General features: G+C 40.7%; 1 protein-coding gene across 2 annotated transcripts in view; it reads left to right on the top strand.

Annotated features, from left to right (window-relative positions):
- Nucleotides 1-5,339: 5,339 nt before the first annotated feature.
- hdlbpa (high density lipoprotein binding protein a) overlaps nt 5,340-20,530 on the top strand; it is a 76,634-nt gene continuing 61,443 nt past the window's right edge. For both annotated transcript variants that reach the window (XM_072573125.1, XM_072573123.1), the window contains exon 1: nt 5,340-5,448. The gene's annotated coding sequence lies outside the window, so the exon portion shown is untranslated. The remainder of the gene's footprint in view (nt 5,449-20,530) is intronic.

The following is a 20,530-nucleotide window of genomic DNA, read 5'->3' as shown; positions in this document are numbered from 1 at the left end:
ACTCTTCCTAGTGAAGAAGATTTCTAAGAAGATAAACCGATTATGGTTGCCAAGCAATTTGAGAATAGTATCAAACTGAAAGAAAAAATAACATGTAGCAAGTATTAGTGGTGAACCAGAGATTGTTGGCTTTTGGAATTTTCCCCAAAAAAGCAAAAAACTAAGCGAGCAAAGTATGCCTCATTCTCCATGGCCCATAGAAAATAATAAAAATTGCGAGACAAATTCCACAGATTTGGCAGCATCTGTGGAGAGAAAGTTCAGGTTGAGTTCAATAGAATCTTCTTCAGTACTGTTTCAGATTTCCAGCAGCCACAGAATGTTTTGCTTCATTTGGAAAATTAATGCGAAATCAATGGATGTCTTGCTTTCCTTTTAAAATGGATAAAAGGACAGATCTTAACAGATTAATTATCATGGCTGAAAAACAGAAGTTATAGCCTCCAGAGATAAAACTATATGGTTCTGAGAGCTGCTTTCAAGACAAAAATTGTGCACAAAAGAATTGGTTTTATTACCAAGTAGCCTCTCCAAGTTGTTCAAATGTAAAAATAAAGCAATTATTCGCAAATCAGGTAGAGTTTAAATTATGGTTGAAAAATGTGATGCTGGAAAAACACAGCAGGCCAGGCAGCATCAGAGGAGCAGGAGAATCAACATTTCAGGCATAAGCCCTTCTTCAGAGTCTAAATTATGCCAATTCAGTCCAAAGACAAGTCAATCAGCAACTATTCAGAGTCTTTTTTTTTTGTTTTGAATAAGGGACAAAAGATTGCATCAGGTTTGCTAGACTTGTGGTGGAATCCAATTTAAGATTACCTTATTTTGGTGAAAGAAAATTGATTCTCTGTCAACTGGATGGAAATCTGACCAAAGGTTTGGAAGAAATATTTACCTTTTGGAGATAGTCAGATGTCAGAAGCTAACAAAGTTTCAGATGCAAACAAAAATTAGGATGACATGTTTTACCTCCTTGAGCAATCCAATTGTTTGCCACCAACATCACTTGGTGAACAAATTTGTGACCATAGATTCAAATAAAGAAATAAATTTGAGAAATAATGAATTTTGCAACCGAGCTAAATCAGCAGCTGTGCTTAAGTAGCATGACTGAGGTTAACATCTTGAGTTTGCTAGTAAGGCAACCACAGAGGACATAGATTCTAATCTGTAAGTGGAAGTGAAGGCTGAACACACTTCAGATTAAGAATTTTAAACATTGCTTACTGTTTGAAGGTGGGAGCCCATGCTGAACACCCATCAACACATTTGTTTCAGGATATTGTCAAGAAATGGCCTGGCTCAGATATCCAAGATAAACTTTAAAAAAAAACTGACTTCAACACTGCAAGGGTCTTCAAAGGGATTCATGAAGTGAAAGGCCCTCTAGATGATATTTGGCAATTGATTATTTCAGCATGGAAGAGTTCCCCCTGTGAAAGAAATTCAGAAGAATAAGGGGTCCCCATCAAAAGGTAATGAACAATTAATTTTTTTTTAAAAATTGCAGCAAAGCAAGTACTGGGAAAATTGTGGTTTTTAGGGGTGATGCCTCAATGCAATGAGTAGCACTAATGCCTGACAACTATGTGCCTCTTGATACAAAACTAAACTGTGTGGGAGATGGAAATGCACAATAGAGACCACAAATGTTTGACATCTTGGAAGTGACCCACTCATAATTGTACCTAATCAAAAGATGTTGTCTTTTTTTTTTTGAAGAGACTAGAGGATAAAATTGGGTAGTAGGATAGGGATATTTTCAAATAAATTGTCTCTAACATTGATTTTAAGAGGTTCAGTGTTTGATTTTCTTTTAGTTTGCCGAAGTCCAGTCTCCCTTATGAATTTCGGCAGTAAAGCTGTTTTCTTTATTCTTTAAAATGCAATTCACTTTGCATTTGGACATTTAGTCACACAATAAGCTGCCTTTTATGATACTACTTTTATGGTGACTTAGATTATCACCTAGATGATTAATTCGGAGACCCAGGCCAAGTTCTAGGGACCCAGTTTCAAATTGTTATAGTAGATAGTGGAATTTGCAGAATTTGAAAAATGATTTCAGCAGTAAAGAATCATTCACCAAGAAACTATTCTCTTGCAGTGGGGTAGGGTGAATCTTGTGGTGTTCCCTAATGTCCTTGTGTGGTCTGGCCTACATGTGACTCATGGCACTGTATTTGACTCTTCTGCCCATTTGGGCAATAAATGCAGGCCTGGAAAGCTATGCCCAGATCCTTGCATGAACAAATACAAAAACTCTTTGTACTCTTACTCGTAAAGACATTCTTCAGTTATAGACATCAAAGAGAAATTTGAGTGCAGTGTTTGTATAGATCCAGGTAAAGAACCAAAACCAGGTCAACAATATTCAATCTCCAGTCCTACTAATGGTTCCAGTTTAGAGCGTGTTGGAAGAATTGTAAAACTTCAGGCTGACTTCAGTTTCAGGCTGACTTTGAAGATGAGATCATGGCTGATCATTTTCCTTTTAATAGCATGTTCTACTTCACTGTCCCCTGCCATGTCCTTTTTAATATTTTTAGTCTGAAGTACTATATCTAATTGCTTCAAAATTATTGTCGTTTTTGCCTCATGCTTACAGTGGTATTAAAATTCACAGAATACTGATGTTCTGAAGAAATTTCTCCCAATCTCGGTTCCTAAATGGTTTACCCATATCCTTAACCCATGACCCTTGTTTCTATACTCCTCTAACATCAGAAACATCCATGTTGTATTTACGTTTAGTCCTGTTTAGGATTTTATAGGTTTCGAAGATCCTTCTTGTTCTTCTAAACTCTAGTGAATACAATCTGAGCTGTCTCAATCTCTCCTTCTGCATGAGTCTTTCAATCCCAGGAATCAGTGTGGTATATCTTTTGCACTGCCTTTAACACCATATGGTTCGTTATGTAGAGACTAAAACTCACAATATTCTGGATGTAGTTTCAGCAAAGCTTTGTATATTTACAGCAAAACATCCCTGTTCAGGTACTCAAATCGTGTCTCTACGATGGTCAACCAACCATTTTGCTGCTTTTACTGCCTGCCACACCTACATATGCACCTTCAGTGATTAATGTGCAATAAGACCTGCAAGTCATTGTACATTACCCTCCTTGTGTTTATAGCCATTCAGATAATAATCTGTCTTCCTGATTTTGCTACCCAAATGGATAACTTCATTTTTATTTACATTAGACTGCACCTGTTGTGCAACTTGGCCATTTGGTCTAAATCATGCTGAAGCATCTCTCCCATCCTCTTTGCACTTCCCACTCCCACCTGGCTTTGTCATCTCCAAGATTGAAAGGTGGATGGGGGGAGCAGCCTTAAGGAAGGGCTTATGTCTGAAACTTTGACTGTCCTGTTCCTCCGGTGCCTGACCTGCTGTGCTTTTCTAGGGATGTGCTCTTCTAGTGCCCTGCTTTTTGACCCTGATATCCAGCATCTGCAGTCCTCAATTTTTTTCTAGTCACTATTTTCTCAGTGTCTGTTATTAAATCTTGAACTGAAGTCAATCAGTACCTTGTTTAAGTTCAACATCACCTCCTTGCTCTTAAAGTCTATATTAATAAAGTTAAAACCACTGTGCTTATTCACTGCAGTGTCCACTTGTTCTCAATGAGTTGTAAATGTAAGCATCAAGGTCCCTTTGCTCCTGCACTCCCTTTAGAATTGTACCTGCTATTTTGTATTGTCTTGCAATACTTTTTCCACCCAAAATGCATTACCTTGCATTTCTCCTGAAAGGCAAGCCTCCCAATTCAGATCTCTGGGGATCTCCTCCACAAAACTGTTACATTTTGTTTCTTACCACTCGGCCAATTTTGTTTTCATGTTGCCATTGTCCCTCTAGTTCCTGGCCTACAATATTTCTCAAGTCTGGTGTGAGGCACTGTATCAAATTATCTTCTGGCAATTGAAGTATACTACATCATAAACATTACCTTCATCAACTGATGGAGTCACTATAGGACTAATAGGATACAGAATCATTAGAAATAGGCAACTAGTGACACCTCTAACCTCAGTCAACAGGTTGGGCAAGGAATGAAAAGACAGGACCTTTATGGTGACCTCAGCCAGTTATGGAAATTGAAACTGTGCTGTTGGGTCACTGCATTGTCAACCAGCTAATTAAGCTGCTAGTAGTTAGCAACCCAAAACTTCATACTACAAAGGTGGGAGGGCTAACACATTGGCATAGATGAAGGATTTGCGAGCAAACAGAAAACATTGGGCATAACAATTGAGTTGGCAGGAGGTAGCTAGGTGGTTACCATAAGGCTCAATCTTTTGAGTTGAGCTACTTGCAATTTGAAGTGATAGTTGTGATGAAGGGACGAAGCATGATATTATCCAAAACAAACAAAAAGACATTGGAGAAATTCAGCAGGTCTGGTAGCATCTGTAGAGAGAAAACAGTTAACATCAAGTTGTATAACCCTTTCTTAACTTGATTGAGGATTCCACTTTAATTCTGTAGGACTCAATCAAGTTCAGGATGGTCATAGAACTTGATGTTAACTGTTTTCTCTCTATAGATGCTACCAGATGTGTTTTTCTCCAGCAATTTCTGTTTTTGTTTTTTTTGGATCTCTCTAGCATCTGCAGTTGTTTGGTTTATTTTGGTGCAATAAGTACAAATTTATTGACAATATGTAGGAAGGCAACGTATAAAGAATAGATAGAGAATTTTTTTTTCTAAACTCACACCTAACAGCAAAATGTAAATTGTTGCTTTTTAATAAAAAGAGTAGAAACCAACTGAAGTAGTAAAGCTAGGCTGTAGCTCTTTTGAAAAATCAAAAGAACAGCAGATGCTGGAAATCCGAACTAAAGTTTCCCATGTCTTCTGTATTCCTCACCTACCTCTTCATAGCAGGGAAAAAAAGCTCAGCGGGTCTGGTAGCATCAGTGGAGAGAAGGGTGTGTTACTCTTTCCTCACCTCTGACCATAAATGTTATATCTGATTTCTCTGCACAGATGCTGCTGAGCTTTTCCAGCAAATTGTGCCTTTATAACTAATTGGAGTTGTCTTGTTCTGGGACCTGAGAATGCTTCCCCAACCATACCCACATAACTGTTTTCTCTCTCTCTCTCTTCTTTCTGGCCCCCCCGACATAATGGTCATGACCCCTCCTCTGAGCCAGGAGGCTTGGGTTCCAGCCTCACCTGCCCTAGAGGTGTCCAATAACCCCCCCCTCAACAAAAGTTTCCACTCTTAAGGCTCCCCAGCCATTGCAACCCTTACCCAACCCCAACCTCTTCTTCAACACCCGACACCAGGATCCAGGACCCGCCCCCCCCCCCGCTCTGACGTGTAAGCCTCTGATTGGAGGGCCGCTCGGATTATAAGCGGCCGGCCTCGCTGGCCGACTCACTGTGGAGTTCGGGAGCTTCTCTATCCGAGAGGGCTGCGAGGACACCACCACCCGGTGAGTTCCCGGGGCAGGCCCCAACCGTTCGCCACACCGGTATCCGCGGTGTTTTTTTTTTCTCTAAAAAGGTGGTGTTGGGGGAAGAGGGGGCCGAGGAGGTGCGTTGCAGCAGCTCACCACCAGTCAGTTCCTTGCTGATGATATGAGGGGAGGGGGGGGATGAAACGAAAAAAAAATCCTTTTTTCCTAGCCTTCCCTTGCCCCCGGCTTGACACCCACTAATCCGAGGGGGTTGGGGAGAGCGTTAGTGGAGCTTCGAGGCCTTTTTTTGTTTGGTCTTTCTCTCTTTCTTCCCCCCCCCCCCCCCCCCATTGCAGAGCGGTGTGGGCTCTTTGCGGCATCCTCGGCCGGTTGGCGGTGGTGAGGGAAAAGCGGGTTTGTTTCTCCGAACCGGTCTCCCCCCGCACTCCCTGGGTGGGGGAAGGCCCGTGTGGAGCCCCGGGCTGTCGTGACCCCCACATCCCCTCCCCCCTCCTCCTCCTTGCGGTTGTGCTGTTGGGGCTGGCCCCGGAGCGCGAGCGGCCAGCCCCCCTCTCTCTCTCTGCGCGAGCGCCGCAGGGGTAAGCGGCGACGTGTCAGCACCGCGCATGCGCACAAACTCCTGCACAGAAGTTTTTCACTCAAAGTTTTTTCTCCCCCCCCCCCCCCCCCCCCAAACGCCTTGCCCAAAGCTTAGTTTTTCTTGCCCTCTCTAAAAAGGGATGCATTACCATCCAAAATGCAGGGTTGCGCTGCTCAGTTCCCATCGCCTTCGGGCTGGCGATCGTGTCGTCCTTGTGAAGCAAAGAAGTTTAGGAGCTTCTTGGCTTTCCTTGCTGGACAGACAAAGGTGATTATGTAATGGAGTATGCTACGTGGAATAACCCAGAACAGGTCTGGGATATTAGCAGCTGGGCAAATTCGAACCCACCGATAAGTCCTTTTCCCTACAATATGTGACCTCTGCTGTGTGGCCTCCCTTCACTGTTTTTTTTTTCTTTCCAAGAATTTTTGGGTTTTTCCTTTTTAATCTTTTACCCTCTATCAGCTTCTGGTGACGTTGACACTTTCTGAAGCTGGAGAGAGATGAGACTTTTTTTGAAAAAGTCTCAACCTTTTTATTTGTTTGCTTCTTTGTTCCTACTTTTATGTGCAATTTGCCTATTATCAGTCATTGCAGTACATAATGTCTGTGTGAATATGTTAATTAAATAGGCCACAAGTTGCTGAGTTGGCACTGCCTGTCTTTATACCCATTGCTCTTTTAAATTGAATAAGGTATTTTATTCAGTGTGTATTCATTCAATTCACCGTTGTAACAGACCAGTAAATAATTTTTTTGGATTGATGGGGTTAGGCTGGGTATTTGAGTTTCTAACTTTAATTTCTAATTATTTGAGATCAGATCAGTTCATCAGTACTGTACATGTGGAACCCAGAATGCAATTTGGCAAAGATTTCCATTTCAATAATAATATTCATGTGGATCAGCTGATGAACATTTTTTTGTTAGAAAGGACTGGTATTTTTTTTAAAAAACTGGCTTATCATTTTTTAAAAGTTATCGGAGTGTTGAATTAGCAGTGTTCTAACTCATTTTTCACCCCTGCCCCCACCATCAAAACCATAGCCCTTCCAGTGTTCAGGAGTGTGGTGCTGGAAAAGCACAGCTGGTCAGGCAGTATCCAAAGAGCAGCAGAATTGATGTTTCAAGCACAAGCCTTTTATCAGGAATGAGACCCTGTTAGTCTTGATTTTGACTACAAGCACTGTAGTTAACCATTAGTTGACAATTTTTTTAAGAAATCAATTTAGACATAATGTGAATGAAACTTAAATCAGTTGATCACTTTAGTTAATATGGCAGTATGCTGTTTTGAGTTAATTTTGTTTTTGACACTGGTTATTAGATCTGTCAGATTGAGTGACTAAGGGAAGACAATAGCATATGTCATGGCTTACACGTTGATCTTTGCGCAGTTAAATTCTTTTGCATTTGATGGTCTGGATGTAATAGTTGACATGTGCGTTCAGTTTTCTGCTGAATCTTTAATCAACGCAAGTGGATATTTTACTTTCTAAAGTGAAATCTTGCAGCATGTTGGAACAGTGTTTCATGTATAACGTGACTGACATGTTCAGAAAAGCAAATGGGCCATTTTATTGCATCAGCCTGGGTTTTTAAAACAAATATATACTATACAACTGATTTTCTCTTTGCCAACCAGTAACTGAACTGCAAGCCTCATCCCCTTTCTACCCCCTCCCCCCCCCCCCCCCCCCCCCATATTATTTAATCTAACTTCACTGTATTCTCTTTTTTTATTATTGTACTTAACCTAGCTTCCCCTTTAAACTCATCAGTGACTATACGTCAGACATTCATGGTCACGATTTGCTTTATGACCTAGATATTCAATCATGCCTTTTGATCACCTCTGCTAATTGTCTACGCTATATAGGATCTTGGGCCATTTCCTCGTGAAAATGCCCATTTGTGCTTAATATATTTACAAAAAAGAGGGGGGCTTTGCCTTCAACAATAAAACTGATAACTAATTACAGTTTATGAAGCACCTTGTCATTACCTTTAAACTATCATTAGGCTTCTTAGGAATTGGACAAAAATTGAAACTGTGCCAAACAAGTCTAAATGACTAAAAGCTTGGACAAAACAAGATTTTGAGGAACTTCTTCCAAGAGTGAGGTCGAGAGCCTTGAGGAGCAATTTCTAGAGTGTAGGATTATGATGGCTGGAGGTTAGACTGTATGTATCAGAACAGTAGGAGAGTGAATGTTTCAGACCGGATCCTTCATCAGGACTGGGGTTCCCTGCTCAAAATATTGATGCTCCTGCTCCTTGCTGCCTGACCTGCTGTACTTTGTTTTCCCAGCGCGAGACTTTATTCAAACTACTGCAGGCAGCAAGCACCAGGATGATGAGTGAATGGGGTGGATGAAGGGGCACAAACTTTGGATGACTTTATTAGTGAGAAATTGAAGGTTGGCAGGGAAAACCTTAGCAGTTCAGCCTCTAGCTAGAAAACATTGATTAGAGTTTGAATAGGAGAAGGTAATGCAAGGATGGAGGTGGATGATGTTACAGAAGTGGCAATGAGGGATTGGGAGCTCAACTTTAAAATAAGACACTCTAGTTTGGAACAGGTTGGTTCAGCCTGAGACGGTGACTAGGAGAGGAATGGAATTCATGGGGAAGCACGTGAGTTGGTTCAGCTAGGATCCTGATACCATTCCCTCCATCTGTCATGTCTCATTTTTAGTGTGCAACTACACTTGAATTGCAAGTTTATCAGGATTGTAAATGTTAGAACACCTGTTCGGCATTAGCTAAATTTTTAAATGTCTGTAGCTGTTCGATACTTGTTGCTGTGTTTTCCTTTCCACAAATTCACGAATACCAATCCATAACTTTGTTCTGACTGTTTTTAGTTTTGGAGCAATGCAGGCATTGTTCATAGTATCAATCCTTATTGAATCCTTGCATGGCCAAGTGCTACAGCTTCTGTGATTTACTGACATTACCTTTTTGCCTTTCACCTGTTCTGCAAACTTTAATGTGATCACAAGTCTGTGGTGTTGAGAATGTGTATAGGGTTTAAGCAGGTAGTGAAAGGGCTAAGTTCTGAGTTTTGTGCAATGAGGTTCAGCTGAGCATGGCTCAGTTGAGATAAGAACTTTCAGTTAACAATGGGGTGCTGGAGACAAAGGCAATGGATTAACAAGGTGGAAAAGCAGTCATTATGTGGAGCCATTTAACAATATTGCAAGCATTCAGTGTGCAAGGTCAGTTTAGCAAGGTGAAAAGTATTCATTGTGAAGGCAGTTAAGAACATTAATTGTGTAACAGCAGATAGATTAATCTTTGCTATTGACACTCGCTATTTGTAGCAGTCACCCAATCAATATGTATATTGCCTTATCTGGATGTTCCTCTCTGTAAAATGACTGAACAATTCATTTAAGAAACTGCTGTTAGAGAGAAGACTGAGAACTCATGTCCCTGTGCACATGGGTGATCGCTCTCGCTCGCCAAGGCCTAGAATAAAGATGGAGGTAAAACTATATTGTGTCTGTGTTTTGCTTCGATTGAAGGGGAAACAACACGAGAGTGGGAGCTTCAGATTGAGCACTTTTTGATTATTGGATAGTTATTAGTGAAAAAGAGTGGCAGCTTTGTTTAATCTTTTTATGACATTTGAGTCTATCTACTGTCAAAAAAAATGTGGTGCTGGAGGAGCACAGCCATTTCAGGCAGCATCCAAGGAGCAGGAGAGTCATCGTTGCAAGCATAATCTCTTCATTGAAACGGTGACTCACCTGCTTCTCAAATGCTGTGCTTTTCCAGTGCCACACTTTTTTTGACTCTTGATCTCCAGTATCTGCAGTCCTCACTTCAATCTACTGTCAGCCAGACTAATTTTTTTTTCTCTTCTTCCTCTGCTTTGGGATTGGAAAAGGAGCAATTTGTCAGGGGTCTTGTGATTGACTGACTGTTGTCCACTGAGGTAATTGGATGTTGGGTAGGTTTAGCATTTGTCGATTTTTGCCACACCCCTGAGGGTCAGCTGCTCAGGCATCAGTGACTGAATCTCAAAATGAACTGCCTTTTCATTAGTGCCATCAGTAATCTCGTATCTCAAAAATACTTCACTGTAATGAAATGTTCCTTGGCGGTGAAAGAAGCAGCAGACAATCTGAGCATGGCAGAGATAATGACCAAATGTTTGATGTTAGTTAATGAATTTGTCCTTCAGACTCCAGGGAGTACCCCCTCCTACTCTTATTCAAAATTGTGCTGACAGACTGTTTACTTCTGCCTGGATCAGGTGCTACCTTGGTTTAAGAACACATTGGCAAACAAAAAGGCACTGCTAACAGTGCAGCACTCCCTCAAATATGTATTTTGTTTAAAGTTGAATTAAGAATCCTATACCTATGAGTATGCTTGTTGTTAATATCAGCATGAAATTTTTCAAATCTTTGAAGTGCTGTTTTGACTAAAAGTTAATTGCAATTTTGCTGACTTGCACCTAATCCGTTGAAATCTTTATTTAGCACACCTGGAACCTGTGAGACTTTCCAAATGTGCTTAAACGAAACAGTAACACTGAAGGTTTTGCTGCTTCATTTCCTTAGAAAGGCAGTTTGGTGTATTGAGCTGAACAGCATTCCTGAATTTGAACGACAACAATTACACTCTCTTGATCTATGTTGTTTTAAAGGTGTGCAATTTGTACCTGTGGACAAGTGCTTGGGGGAAATCTTTGCAATCATTGATTAGGTATAAGCTATGCTGTCAGATATAACTCTTAATATTTCTGGTTCAGTTCTGGCTTGTGCTAACCCTGAGGAAGAAGTTGTAATTCAGTTAGCATCTTTACACTGATCAGTTTTTAAATGCTGCTTTTTAATATTTAAGCTTGGGAGGAAAATGTGTTTGGGAGATAGTTCTCATTAGCACACTGCACAGACACCTATTCTAACCTCAACAAAGTATTTTTGTTCCTGTTGGCCACTCTGTCATGTCAGTGGAGTTAGTTAATTGCTATTCACTAAGTGGAGATAAAGGTCACAAAGCAAGGAATTGTATTCCTATAATAACTGTTCATCAGAAAGGGTTGACATATCAAGGATGGCTACACAAGTTCAGCCTTTATTCATTAGAGTTAAGAGCAGTGATTTGTGTTGGAACATGCAAGATTCTGAGGGGGTTTGACAGAGCAGATATTAACATGTTGACACTAGTGGGGAAAATTGTGAACCAGGATGCATAGTTACAGAATAAGGGGGCACTCCCCTTAAGATGTGAAAGAATAGTTGATCTGAGAGAACAGTGACTGTTCATTTGGCAGTTCTCCACTTGGATCTGTGGAAGTTAATGACGACGAAGATTTTTGAAATGTCAGGTCTGTGCTGAGCTGGCAAGATTGAGGTGTTGAAGTATATAATTGTAGAATGCTGAGGCTGACTTGAAAGGCTGTAGTCTCCTCCTATTGCTTAGGTAGCTATCAGTAAATATTTTCCAGGTGTGCACAAGTTAGTTAATACAAACTTACAAATAATTGGAAGCTCCAGTTGATCTGTACTGTTTCAGGGATAAACATTTGCTGGAAACCCTCTGACTGTTTGAAAGATGTTGTCTTTTGTCTCCACCAGGACAGGCAGATATTGCTGGCACTTGATCATTTCTGAGGATGAGCTTCACTTCTAGACAAGTGAGGCTTGAACTCTAATCTTTTTTACTATTTTTGAATTGATCTATCTTAAGATGTTATACCACCCTGTTGCAGGTGGGACTTGAACCCAGACCTTCTGACCCAGCGGTAGGGGCACTCTGTGCCAGAAGAGCCTTTGAACCTTCTCACCAAATCACCCATAGTATTTTTTAAAAATCTATTCATCAATACATTTTTCCCAACTTGATTAGTTTGCATTCATTTTAATGGGCTCTTAAATTATCCAAGGTGAGGAAGAGGTAGGTAAAGGGGAAACTGAATCTTCTGACTGGAGTCCGATTGCTAATGGCTGAGTCAAACTTAGACTTGACCAGACTGAAGGCATTGGCGTCTCTTTCTCTGAAATGAGTATTAAGCTTGTACCTCCTCAATTTGAGCTGTAAGTTTGTGCTAGACCTTTTTTTTGTGAAAGGGCTGTCTCCATGTGATGTTGAGTCATCTTTACATCAAGGCAAGTTGTTGCTGTTTTGACAATTGGATACTGTTTAATTGTGGTTATCATCTCCCAAATCCCAATAATGCTACATGGACATGAAATAGAGTATGACTATTCTGCACTTTAACTTTTCAACAACTTTCTTTGGGGATTCATTAATTGAGGGTAAGTTGATGGTTATTTTTCTCCTCCCCAAAAACACTTCAGTCATATATAGTTACACATATGTGAATCTCAAGTGGCAGAGCATGTTGATATGCTTAGTTTAGGCTCTAAAGAAAAATAGCCTGGTGTGATGAAGGAAATCAAAGAATACCAGCAAGAACATTTATTTTGCCAAAGAGTGCAAGCTTCACTGGAGGAAGGGTGATTGTTTGTTTGTTTGTTTGTTTCTTTCTTTCTTTCTTTCTTTGAGACGTGAGATTGACTACAAGGGTATCAAGGGCGAGAGACTTCAGGTAATGTGAAGAACCATCACCTTTTCTCGAGCAATTTGGATGGCCTTGCCAAAAAAGCTTATCCCAAACATCATCTGACAATGCAGGAGTTCCTCACCTTGGAAGGTGAAAGGGAGTTTTAAGTGAGGAATTCATTGAAGAAAAAACACTAGGAACTGCTTTAAGTGCAGACGAATCAGTAATCCAGCTGGGAGAGATTTAAGATGACTGAATTTTTAAAAAAAATTCAGGATAACTTGAAAAGCTTGATGTGCAGTGTTTGTAATCTGGGGTGCATGACTTGAAAATGTACTGAAAGCCGATTTTGATTTTCATTTTGAAACCAGAATTGATTAGAATATACAGTTGAAGGGAAAATAATTGCAGGGTTGTGGGGAGAGTCACACAGGATTTGAAGATGTTTTTCAAAGTTGCAACAGGCATGATAGAATGTCTCCTATCCTGTGTGATTATTGTAACTTTCATAACAGCATTTTGTGTGGCTCTGTTGGCAATCTAACTGATCCATACACGTGGCAAGCATTGCTTCCAGTTGCGGTGTTGTGTGCTCTTTTTGAATTTGGTGAACTTGACTTTTTGGTGTTGTGTGCTGCACTTCCACCAAGTGGTGCTAGATCAGAGGTGATCAAGGTAAAGTGGCTACAGAAGTAAGGATAGGTTATCCTAGAGCTCCTGCCACACAGTGCATGTTTGAGTAATGGATGTAGAAGGGACCTGATTCTGCTTTTGATCATGCTCAACGGATCATTGGCTTGTGTTTTGGACAAGTAGCTGAAAAGTTGTGGAGAGTTGAAATGAACTTGATGCCTTTGCTTACTGAATAGACAAGAGACTAACTATGATATTTGAAGTTGATAGCTGGGTTTTTAAACTCCAGGTAGAGACTGCCCTGCTTGTTTTTCATGTGTCACACTGGGCAAAAACTAAAATTTGAAAAGCTGACCAGCTCTCTTCGTCTGGATTTCCTCTCCATATCTATTTCCTAAGAGAATTTGTTCCCCTTGTGTGCTGTTCTTGGTGCTTATTGATGTAGTTGCTGCAGTTAAACTTTACTCCGAACAGACTGCTGGTAGATTGTGAAAAGATCTTTTCTTGGTTTTATATCAGTCAACAAGTGTGGTGTTGGCAAAGCACAGCAGATCAGGCAGCATCTGAGGAGAAGAATGACATTTCAGAGGGAAGCCCTTCTACAGGAATGTGGATGGGTGGTGGGGGTGCAGTTAAGAAGAGGGATGAGCGATAAATAGGAGGGTGAGGATGAGGTAGCTGGTAATAGTTAGATACAGTTGGGGGTGGTGATAGTGATAGGTGGGAGGGAAGATGGACTGTTCAAGAGAGCAAGGGGAGGAGATATGAGGAAACTGGTGAAGTAGACATTGATGCTGTATGATTTGGAGGGTTCCAAGACGGCAGGTGAGGCATTCTTCCTCCAGGTGTTGAGTGGCTAGGGGAGTTGAAGTTAGCCACAGAATGGTAGGCTGGTTTTGTGTGTGTGTGTCAGAAATGGTCCCTGAAACATTCTGCGAGTTGACATCCTGTCTCTCAATGTAGAGGAGACCACCACCACTGGCAAATCCAAGCCTGGAAGAAAAACACGTTCAGCCTTGGGCCCTCCAACCACATGGCATCAGTCACAGATGTACAGCATGGAAACAGACCCTTCAGTCCAACTCATCCATGCCAACCAGATCTCCCAACCCAATCTAGTCCCACCTGCCAGCACCTGACCCATATCCCTCCAAACCCTTCGTATTCATATACCCATCCAAATGCTTCTTAAATGTAGCAATTGTACCAGCCTCCACCACTTCCTCTGGCAGCTCATTCCATGCACGTACCACCCTCTGCGTGAAAAAGCTACCCCTTAGGTCTCTGTTATATCTTTCCCCTTTCACCCTAAACCTATGCCCTCTAGTTCTGGGAAGGAACTTTATTTATCCTTGTCCATGCCCCTCATGATTTTATAAACCTCTAAGGTCACCCCTCAGCCTCTGATGCTCCAGGGAAAACAGCCCCAGCCTGTTCAGCCTCTCTCTGTAGCTCAAATCCTCCAACACTGGCAACATCCTTGTCAATCTTTTCTGAACCCTTTCAAGTTTCACAACATCTTTCCGATAGGAAGGAGACCAGAATTGCATGCAATATTCCAACAGTGGCCTAACCCATGTCCTGTACAGACGCAACATGATCTCCCAACTCCTGTGCTCAATACTCTGACCAATAAAGGAAAGCATACCAAACACCACCTTCACTGTCCTATCTACATGTGACTGTATTTTCAAGGAGCAATGAACCTGCCCTCCAAGGTCTCTTTCTTCAGCAACACTCTCTATGACCTTATCATTAAGTGTACAAGTCCTGCTAAGATTTGCTTTCCCAAAATGCAGCACCTCCTATTTATCACACTTGTCAACTTTTCCAGTTTCTTAATCTCCTCCCCACCCCACCACCACATCCCAGATCTAACACTCCAACTTGGCACTGTCCTATCTGTCTATCTTCCTTCCCACCTATCCGCTCTACCCTTTTCTCCAAGCTATGATTTTTCCCTGCATCTACCTATTGCCTTTCAAGCTACCTCACCCCAACCTCTCCTGATGAAGAACTTGCGCTCGCAATGTTAACACTCCTGATTTTCTGATGCTGTCTGACCTGTGCTTTTCCAGCGCTACACGTTTTGACTCTGAACTCGTGTCTGCAGCCCTTGTGTTCTCCTAGGGGCTGTTGTACAATCCTGTTCTCAGCAGCAGCATTGTTACCAGCCATTCTTGTCATGTGTGGTTTCTACAGCTTTTTCATGTTGCTGATGTGCCTGCCTGTGCTTTCCCAACCCTGGAATCGCTGCAAGCTGCTTCCACCTGCTTTCAATTTTGAAACATACCTTGTGTTTTATCTGTAATTGGATAAATACTGTTGCCAATCCTTATGTGGTTACTATTGTTAAGTTTAGCATGGCAAGTAGATTTGGTAAAAGATTCTGAAACATTAATTCTTCCTATTCAGTGAAATTTATGATTTTGACTTTGTATGTTAAAATATTTTTCAAAAATTATATAATTATGGAATGTGTGTATAGCCTACTAGACCAGTATTTGTCACCTATTTCAAAACTGTCGTATCAATCACTTTGCTAGGTCAGTTTGGAGTCGGCCAAACTTCTGTGGATCTGCCCTTGTGTGGTCACACTTGGTAATGGTCACATCTTTCCTTTCTTGAAAGATATTTGTAAATCAGATGGGGTTTCAGTGACAATTCATGCTTGTCATGGTAACCATGACTGGGAGCAGTGTTTAGATTCAAGGATTTATTAATTGAATTCAAGAAGGTATTAAATCTCTCATCCTCGAGAATTTGCTTGAGCTCTGGATTACTTGTCCTACGACATTGCCTTAACACCACTGTGTCTTCAAGTAAACAATACAATACAAATTCTTCAATCTAGTTTTGTCTCCAGTCCTGCGATTATATTCAGTGGATGCTGGCTGCTTTTCATACTTTGTCCAATTTCTAACTGCACCTGTGATGTGAGGTTGAATTCTGAAACTGCTTCACTGACTAAGCTCCTAATCAGTTGGGAGGTAGTTCAAGTATCAGCTGGCAACATAGACACTACTGAGATTGGAAAGGTTGTGGATTCAAGTTCCTCTATGGACATGAAGGTATAATCTTGAACTGACACTGCTGTGCTAAAGGCCTTTCTTTAAGAAAGTTGAAATGGGGCAACTATTTGTCACTTGGGTTTATGTAGTAATAATAATAGATTTCATTGCATTCTTCTATGTCTTGGTATTGTTTTATCCCTTAAATATATGTATCACTCCTTTTTTTGTGACTTTGTTATGCCAGCTGCTATTTTCTTAGAAATTTGCATAACTAAGACAAGCATCCTTCATCTGTGTGACAGTCAAGACTGGGATATGTCAAAATCAGCCTTTTAATTCACTTTAAGCAATGTAAAGCAGAATTTTCAAGTCTGTTATCCAAACTCGATGCTTGTGATTTCTGGAGCTATTAGGCAAAAGTGAGGACTGCAGATGCTGGAGATCAGAGTCAAGATTAGAATGGTGCTCGAAAAGCACAGCAGGTTGGGGCAGCATCTGAGGAGCAGGAAAAGTGCCATTTTGGGCAAAAGCCCTTCATCAGGAATGAAACCTGGAGCTATTGTTGAGTCACCTCCCCTCTGTTCACAACAGAAATCAGTTTGCTGACCTGTGGAGTTTTTAAAATCTTGTCAGAATGTGCGTTAACATCCCAAGGCTTCTGATCCATATTTAGCTGCCAGTCAGGCAACACCTCCATTTTAAAAGTCCTCACCTTGTTGGTGAGGCAAAGAGATTTGAAAACACCACAACCTGACTCTTACAGGTGTTTTTCTTGCACATATGAATTTCTTCGTCCAGCAGTGCAGCGCTAAGATGTTCATTCCTTTGGTGAATAGATCTACCTGTCTCTTTTCAAATTTTAGCCCTTCAATCCTACAGTTTTAGCCTACAGTTCAACTGTACTGATATTCTTCATGTAGCTCAGTATCCATCTAGATCTTGATAACCTCTTAGTATCTCATTCAAATACATTACTTTTGGCTTTGTTGGATGTAATATGTTAATTTCAAATAAGTGAATACTAGTTGTTGCAAACTCATTTCAAAAAGCACCCTTAATTTTAATTTGCATTCTGTACGTGGCAGTTACCACCACATTAAGGTGCTTCCAATAGACTGAATCGCTTCCTGTTGCCTGACAGCTCCTGCTTCTTTCTATGCCCTGTGTCTTGTATTGTACCAAATGCTCACTGAATTCCCAATGAAAGGCCATAAACCTGAAACTCCCTGTTTTCACATGCTGCCAGATCTGAGTTATGTCCTGTTGTGATTATAACAATGAGTCGGTATCCATCATCACAGGAAGTGTCACGTGATCTTGTTCTCTTATAACTTCATGGCAAGATGAAGCCACTGTCAGATGCCTATTAAATTCACTGTTCTTATTCCAACTGTTAAGTATTCTTCAGCAGTACAACAAAAGAAGTACTTTAGAACTTTGGTTTTTATTTCAGACTTTTAATTGTAAATGTAACAGCAAAATAATACAGGTGAAAAAATATCAAAGCTTTGCCATGCTTCCATTTGTTTGGGCAACTTTACACCATACTCGCTGCTATACCTTCTTGAACATGTTCCTGTCATACAATGACTGGGACTCCAGTGACTGTTTTAAGGAGGACTACGTTCTCCCAGGTGCATTTCACTTATCACCTCCCCATATAACATGGGTGGAATTGATCATTTTTGTTCTGTACCACCAATCAAGCTTGTCAAAGAAGAACATGAATAGGAGCAAGAGATGGTCATTTGGGCCCCTAAGCCTGCCCTGCCATTTACCAAGGTCATGGTTGAGTTGCCCCAGGCCTGAAATTTCAAATCTGAAATTTCAAAAATCTGCCTACCTCTGTGTACTTTCTGGTGATTCACACTCCACTCTCTCTCTGATCTAGAATTTCAGGTGGTTGGTACCCTGAGGAGAAGAAATTCCTTTCTATCTCAGTTTTAAATCCCTGCCTTTTTTTAACATTGTGACTATGTCCCCTTGTTTTGAGATTGCTCACACCAGTGGAACATGGCAATGATTCTTGGAACCTGAAGTCTATGCTGTAAAGTGTTGACACACCAGTCGGTGTGCACATACCCTCTGAGTGGCTGCTTGGCAGCACTGCTTACAAAACCTATTTAGCTCCTATGTAAAATGTTCTAAGCAGCAATCGCTGATGCTCTCTAGAAATTAGTCTTCCATGTCATCCTTGCTATCTGGTGTGATTGATTGTGCTGATTAAAATCACATGATTATACTGCCCTTGCATGCCTCCACTATTAACTTATCCTTTGTCCCACAGTAAGGCAACTCTTTAGGGCCCTCTAATCCATTTCCACCTGTGACTTTCCCCCTTGCTATTTGTCACTTCCACCCAAACTATTTTCACATCATTATCTATTGTATCTCTATCACTATTCGCCATTGCACTGATGCTTTCCTTTTATTAACAAAACTACACTAACTTTTTTTTTGTTACGTTTTGCCTCTTCGTTTGGAAGATCAAATACTCGGGAATATTGAGTTCCCAGTCTTGGTCACCCTGTAACCAAGTTTCTGAAATAGCTCAGAAATCACGCACTTGTATTTGTACCTCAGCTTTTTTTTTTGAGAATTGCTGCATCTATTTAGGTAGAGGTTGAAGCTTTGACTTCTTTTTATTGTGACTAATCTGTCTGGTTCTAATTCCTGCTACACATGTGTATACACACACAGGCCACACCAACCCAACTGCTCTCTTTCTCTAGTACCAATGCAGAGTCCAAGACAAATTCCTGTTTTACTTTTTATCTGATCCCTATATCAAAAGATCAGCCTGTTCCCTAATGCCTGTTATTCCTCTACAGTTTATCTTTTAAGACCATGTCACTTTTTGGCTATTTGTTTGATCCAGTGCATATGTTCATATTAAAGTCTGCTCTTGAACAGGGCTAATGTCATCTCTACACTGTAGTGTTCTCCTCTACCCACTTGAGTAACCTTACAACCTATAGCCTTTTTTCAAGTCAGATGCCCGGTCCTATTTATCATTTCAGTTCTTGTACTTTATCTTAGACCAGGATGCCCAAAACTGTACACTAGTCTCTCTGCAAATAACACTAGTCATCAAGTTTGTAGAACCATTTTCAAGGTAGCAAATTGTTGGTCAGGGATGACAGCACTTATGTGCAAAACCCACTGTCACATGTCTTTGGTTACTTTGGTGTTTTAACAATATTTGCCTTAGAAATCCAAAGAAATTGATAAAATTCTAATCTAATGTTTTGTTTCTTTGTGGCCTGACTGCTGCATTTGGGTTTTTTTTGAGACTTTAAATTATCTAATTGCAGCTATGGGTGTTTATTAAAGCTTATTAAATTGGCAGTTCAAACAGGCTTCACTGTCCACCTAGTTTGTGCTAATGTTTATACCCCATATAAACTTCCTGCCACCCTGCATCTCGCATGATAGTTCTGTTCCTTTTCTCTAATACAATGGAAAATTGAAGGACAAACAAACTTGGGTTATACAGTAATCGTGTGTGCTGCTTGAGCTGTCTTTTTTTTATGAACTTCAGTTAATGAATTGCATTTTTTTTGACTTATGTAGATTTGGTAACCACTTTATGCAAAGCATGATCCTATCAATGTGTCAGATAAATTACTAGCTTGATACATTTTTATACATTCTTTTGAAGGGCAAAAGGTGGTTAGAGTTTCAGGAGAACGACTTGTTTTCCAAGTAGCAAATAATTGCTGCAACAATACACAAGTCTGATTTATAAAGCAGAGCAAGGATTCAATCTATATTATGTAAATTTGGCCTCTGACTCTGATCTGTAAAAATTGACCAATCAAAACTGACACTGATCATTTTTAATATTTGGGTTTCAAGTGCTGCTTTTGGGACACATTAGCCAAGATTGTAGAAGGTGGGGGGAGGAGGAGTCAGTATTCCATTTTTGGTGTACATTGCAGGAAATTGTTTACTTTAGCTTGTGTTCTTCTGTTCAGTAAAGCATACTTTATTTTGAACTGTGGCCAAATATGGGGCAACACCAATTCATAAAATATTCCCCTCCAGCCTGAGGATGATACTCTGCCACGTTGAACTGTCTCTTGTATGCTGTGTTTCATGTAGTCAGAGCCTGCAGCAGGAAGCCCTTGATCTGCCTTTGTGCATGAGATATAAATGGTGTGCTGAGTTGGCAGCTGGGCTGTACACTTGGTTTTGGTATCGATCTGCCTTAACTTTGCAGTTCTACTTTGTCCAGCCAGAACGTGACTACTTACTTCCATGAGCCAAAACGAGCTGGGGCTATAACTGACAAGAACAGCAGATTCCAGCTGGTACCAGAAGGGTGTGTCAGCACTATTAGTGAAC

This window comes from Chiloscyllium punctatum, chromosome 6 (assembly GCF_047496795.1).
Source record: "Chiloscyllium punctatum isolate Juve2018m chromosome 6, sChiPun1.3, whole genome shotgun sequence".
Classification (NCBI taxonomy): domain Eukaryota; kingdom Metazoa; phylum Chordata; class Chondrichthyes; order Orectolobiformes; family Hemiscylliidae; genus Chiloscyllium; species Chiloscyllium punctatum.
This window is presented reverse-complemented; position numbering and strand designations above follow the sequence as displayed.